The sequence below is a fragment of the Glandiceps talaboti genome, chromosome 15 (genome assembly GCF_964340395.1).
Source record: "Glandiceps talaboti chromosome 15, keGlaTala1.1, whole genome shotgun sequence".
In the NCBI taxonomy this organism is placed as follows: Eukaryota; Metazoa; Hemichordata; class Enteropneusta; family Spengelidae; genus Glandiceps; species Glandiceps talaboti.
This window is the reverse complement of record NC_135563.1, coordinates 9,187,404-9,194,162: the sequence shown is the minus strand read 5'-3', so window position 1 is coordinate 9,194,162 and position 6,759 is coordinate 9,187,404.

Genomic DNA, 6,759 nt, shown 5'->3' with positions numbered 1-6,759 from the left:
ATGTGTTTGATGCTGTCCCAAGGGGTAACTGTAATATTATGTAATGTAATGTAATGTAACGTAATGTAATGCAATGTTATGTAATGTAATGTAATGTAATGTAATGTAACGTAACGTAATGTAATGTAATGTGATCTGATGTGATGTGATGTGATATGATGCGTTGCATTGATGTGGTGTAATGTTATATAATGTGATGTAATATATCACATCACATTACATTACATTAACATCAAATTACATTACTAATGTGATGCAATGTAATGTGATGTATTTGATGTGATATGATGTAATGTGATGCAATGTAATGTAATGTAATGTAATGTAATGTGATGTGATATAATGTGATGTATTTATGTGATGTACTGTAATGTAATGTAATATGATGTAATATGATGTGATGTAATGTAATAATGTAGTGTATCGTGATGTAATGTGATGTGATGTGATGTGATGGAAAGTAATGTAATAATGTAATGTTATGTAATGTACTGTAATGAAATTTGATGTGATGTAATGTAATGCAAAGCAATGTAAAGCAATGCAGTGTAATGTAATATATGTAATACAATTAATGTAATGCTATCTTATTTAATATAATGTAATGTGATTTATATGTAATGTCACGTAATGTAATGTAATGTAATGTTTGCTTCATATTTTCATCGAAAATATAAAATATTGAATACTTTAATTTCAAAACATCAAAACCCATGAAGTCTTGAAAATTAGAAATATGTTTGTTTAGAAAATGTTTGTCAAAGGTTTACAATCCTAGGACAAAATTACATTGTTTTGGAGGGTCTGATCTGACAGTTTGAATGTGCCATCGCCTTAGCAACTGCAATTGTTGACTACTTGGTTTATTAAGATTCAAAGGACATCTTGGCTCCAAAAAAGTACATTTATGAAATAGTAAACTAATACAAAAAAAGAAAAATTTAACGTTCTTGATCTTTCGGAAAATAGAAATTGTGACGTCATACCCATTTTGATAATGTGTGTGACCATGACCGCCTGTGCTCCATATATCGATCAGTAATGAAATACCGGTAAGAAAATATTTGAATTTTACAAAGCTACGATGAGTTGATTGATTTAATAATTACGTCATTTACTATTCAAACTTCCATTAAGAATAGTTATTACTTTATATATGCTGCTATCAAAACACGGGAATAGACCGGTTGCCGGTTCCAAGATGCATTGCGCGTCTCTCCATGCCATGCCATGTATTCTGTATACGCCGAGGGGTTTGCACTCGCTACTCCGGGGGATGGTTGTCACATGACGGTACCCTGGGTTTACCCGTAAAATCCCACTCTGTCATCGATGGCGTTCAGTCTTTGTTCTATAAAATCACCCATAATTAAAGAGGTCAACCTGTCTTTCCATCATTTCCTGATGAAAATGTTATTTCAAACGTAATAAAGACAAAGCAAGACTAAATCTAACAACATAAGCGACGTCCTCTCGCGCAATGCATCTTGGAACCGGAAAATCGACTATTCCCTCCTTATTGCAGAAATACACACACCAAAGATTAATGCAGAAAGTGCCTCGGAAATAAACTCTTTATAATCTTTTGCTGAGACTTTGTTCAAGAATACTCCAACCTATTCTCAGTTAAAATGAAGAAAAAACCCAGGTGTCACCGTACAAATTTCTGCAATAGAGGTAATTTTAGAATCCAATATGGCTATTGAATGTTGTTTTAAATCTATGGGAAGATATAAGATTATCGATTTCCTCCCCCTTTTTTATTATTTCAAAAGAATTAACAACAAACTTTCAAATGGTAAAGTTTTGATGTAATTGAAAAAACTTTAACTTTCTGGGAAATTTATCCCCGAGGGGCGTGATTCTACCCTAAGGTGGATTTTAAAGATTTTGAGCTTTTCCATCTTTCTGTCATCCTTGATTTGTCAGTAATTTTACTTCAGTCATTCAGATATTTCTCTCCTTCTGAGACTAATACTGTATTCTCATTTGCATGTCTATTTATAAGTTAAAAAAAAGACAATATAAAACTGTTCTTCCAATCTGTAATGGCTGTACATCTGATGAGAAGAACCAATATGTACAGAGACCATACGGAAAACAACTGAAAACATAACTACCTGAACTAGACACTCACATATGAAAAATAAAATAAAATAAGAAATCTACCTACCCACCTATTCTAAAATTGAGCGTAGTCGGAACTACACATTTTTTTGTTAGGTCTAAACTTTGTCTAGTGTGCGCACTTTGATTAGTTCTCAGTCAACTATATGTGTGATCCTCATCAGAATTTTCAGTTCCCTGTAATGTTATTTTAAACTTATCATGTATCTTGTATTATTTTTAACTTACTGGTAGAATAATATTCAATTCGATAGACTGTGTTGTTGGTTGAACGCGCTGTCATTTATACGATGGACAGTTTGTCTTTGTCACTATGACAAAATTGAAACATTCGAACGTCATAGCAAAACAAAACAAAATTCCGAAAAAGAATAGTTTCATTCGGTGACGTCAGAGGTCCGAGTACTCTCTCGCTGACGACTATTTGTCTTACTCTTCATCATAATCAGAAGAACTGATGAGCAATTCACCATGTATTCTTACAAGATAAAAATTTGTAATCCGTCAATAAATTTATCAAAATGACAGACTAGTGCATAGTTAGTAATATCAATTGATTAAACATACTGTTGCTCAGATAATATTGCAAATGTCTAGCTGTCATTTTACTCTTTTGTAAATTTATTTACAATTCATCATCACCAAATCGTATAATTCACTAATTTCACTCATGAGAAAAAAGACGACTTGGCGTTTTAATGTAGTTGATGTGATGGTTATCGCGCACTTTTTATACCAATTAAGGCAAATGATCGTTTTATTGTAAAAAGAATCAATTAGCATTACCGGTATAATTGCAGTAGCTGGTTACCATATACACCATGGCCAAGGCAAATGAAAGTTTAGAAATGGAGTTTAGAAAGATTTTGTATCTCGTCGATGACGACGATGATGTTCTGTTTTTAGTGAGACGATTTTGATTGTACCAATAGTTACGATATTAACCATACACACGTCGAGAAAGAGTGAAACATCTCAGCTATGGAATACATTATTACAAAATGCCATGTATAATTGACACATTGTGGATTACCGTAGTTTATATGTATATAGTTCTTACAAGACTCGTAATGACACATACCAACTGCGTTCTATACATTTATTTAGAAAGTTTTTTCCTTTCATTTCATCATGTGTTTGATGCTGTCCCAAGGGGTAAATGTAATATTATGTAATGTACTGTAATGTAATGTGATGTGATGTGATGTGATGTGATGTGATGTGATGTAATGTGATGTGATGTGATGTGATATAATGTAATGTGATGTGATGTTATGTGATGCGTCGTATTGATGTGGTGTAGTGTAATACAATGTAATGTGATACATCACATTACATTAACATTAAATTATATTACTAATGTGATACAATGTAATGTGATGTATTTGATGTGATGTGATGTGATGTGATGTGATGTAATGCAATGTAATGTAATAATGTGGTGTGATGTAATGTAATAACATGTAATGTGATGTAATGTAATAATGTAATGTAATGTAATGTAATGTAATGTAATGTAATGTAATGTAATGTAACGTAATGTAATGTAATATAATGTAACCTGATTTATGTAATGTATAAGTCGGTTTATCAAAGGTTTAAAATCTTAAAGTCCGTACAAAATCCCGGTGTCTGACAGTTTAAATGCGTCATCGCCACAGCAACTATAGTTGTTGACTACTTGGTTTATTAAGATTCAGAAGCATTTGTCTTCGGAGCGTAAACTGTGTAAAGTTCGTCAGATGTGGCGAACCAAGACTGTCCAAAACCAATCAGATGCACGAGTCTTGAATTGCACCAACTCGGGATGAGGAAGTCGGTGAAGGTGAAAACGTAGTGATGTGATGTGATGTGATGTGATGTGATGTGATGTGTGTCACGTTGATAAGATGTGTGCTAGATGTACTTGGAGCGGACACTCCAAGCTCTACGCTGTGCTCTCTTTAATTATCCGGTATGCTTTGAAGTGGCCTAGTCATTTTACATGTGGCTTTATGAATACCATATAGAGGGATGCAACACTTACATTTAAAAAAAAAAGGTTTAAGGTCGGCATTGAAAAACTAGGTGTGGTCGGGTAACCGGAACCAAACAATTTTTTAAGGCCTAACCCTGGTGTAATTATAAAAAAAAACACATTGTAGTGCAAGAAGTAATTGATGTATATCCTGGTTATTTGTATCACCCTCATTTCTTGATGTCTTGTTATTCTCTCTGTATGTAGACTCAATAACTTTGACAAACATATGCAATGTAGTGTTTGTCACAGACACAGGATATCTGATGGTGTATATTATTAACCACTGACTTTACGATTTCATGATAGTGCCTACGGGTCTGTCCTAGATGGGTATGTCTCCGGGTAACAACATTTCCAGATACGTTCCATCTTAATAATACATTATCCCAAGCACTTCAGACCTAGAGGGGTTTCACAAGTATTTATCTCGTAACCTTTTATCATTCACAAATTATTCAAGTGAGACGCCATAAGTTTTAATTTATTCATGTCGTCATTTTCAGTACGTATTTCCCATTCCTTTAAAAATGTAAGTAACTTTGTGTCGAGAGAATAAAACATTTGAATAGGGTACATAGTTCGTCGATTCATAGCGAAATAGGAAGCAGTTATATTTGGGGTATTACAACTGCCGACATCAGACCGTGGACGAACGGAACCTGTTACAAACAGGGAAAGTAAACAAATGAATTGGATTAATAACACTTGGCATAGCATGTTGGAACAGCAGAGACTTGTATTACACATCATGGTTTGACAAGAACAGTTTTATGGCCTCTTTATGTGTACATGAAATGCCAGGGGAACTTGTAATTTGTTTGTGACAGTGAACTATTATGTCAAGAGGCTATAAAACTGTTCTTATCAAATGATGAAATGTAATACAAGTCTCTACTGTTCCAACCTGCTGTGCCAAGTGTTATTAAACAAATTCAGTTGTTCACTTTCCCAGTTTGTGACAGGTTCCGTTCGGCAGTTGTGCAATTTGTGTGCATCGTATAACAAGTGACAACCTTAAAGACTCTTACATTGTGTCGTACACTCGGCACTGTTTTAATTACAGTATCTTAATGCATTGCACTCTAGCTGTTCATATTTGAAAGACTCTAAAGCATAAAGTACAGTTTTATTGAACTTCACACGGGCCATTATGGAATTTTCCCATTAACTATTTTCTGTATTCTTTGTTATAAATACACGCAATCTATTCTTTTCTGATAAGAGTCAACTTGTCGCACAGTAGTAATTAAATTAAATATTTGTCTTCTGCATTCACCGCTAATGCATTTCTTTTCAGAGAAAATCATCATGGGGACCAGTAGTTCCCGGATGTAGAAAGGCTTCATCTCATATTCTTCCAGTGCCTCACTTTACACTTTTCTAGTAAAAAATTAAAAGCTGTCCCATTCGTCCACTCATAATTATCCAAATGATAGATCGTTAATACTGGCTTGTAAATGACGGCAGCGATGACGCTCTCCCGGTCTCTCTGTTATTAAAGGGAACGCCACGTCAGCAGGAAAAAATACGTTTTCATAAACTTTGGGTTCTGAACTTCTGGAGTCATGTTATGATTTCACATCACATGAATTCGCACGATAACCAAGCAACACCAAATTGAAATTCTATTTCACCTCCATTATTACCATTCTTGGTAAACTTCACAAAATGCAACTGAGATCAAACATTCCATGCAGTAGTTCCCCTTTCAACTTAGAAATGTTGTTAAATTGAAATACAGCGTTCATTGTATTGCTACTGCCCAATCATAAGTGTATGCGTGGAGATAGGTCTGGATCTACATTTTGCTTACACCGCATGCGCACTTTCACTTCTTGTGCTATTTCATTTATGTACATGTAAAACAGGTGTAAAAAATATGATAGGCCTATCGAGAACATTTTATTGAATGATACCTTTCTCATAAAACTTCGAAAAAACGCTGTGAGAAATATTCAAAATGGGAAACAGCAAATATCGAATTACTACTTTGTTAACACTACCGATAAATAACAGTCTCGTTCAAGTTAAAGAGATCAAGTTGTAAATGACGTGTGGAACGTACGAATTTGAAATATACACCGAGGGCTTGTTTACCAAGTCAGGCATACTATATTTTCAGGAAATCGACATACTTGAGCAGTGACGCTTAATAGTTCCGGACGGCGAAATGGCCATAGGGAACAGAAGTTGGCAGCCATTGCTGATAATCCGTAAAGTAAGTATATGAAATAGACATTTAGATGTTATTCCCTCAATATTTTTCTTCGTTCAGGAAAACCCGAGGGGGCTTACCGACCCCACCTAGTTTTTTTCACGACGACCCAAACCCTTTTTTACGCATTCGAGAATAAAACAATAAAATCGTGAAAATTGTGAAGTATCGCAAGAAATAGTGGATGCGGAAACTGACATCAACTTAAAAAGACAATATAAAACTGCTCTTTCAATCTGTAATGACTGTACATCTGATGAGAAGAAACCAATGACACAGAGACCACATGGAAAACAACGAAAGACATAACTACCTGAACTAGACACTCACGCATGAAAAAATATATCTATATAAAAATGAAATAAAAATCTACCTACCCCACCTATTCTAAATTGAG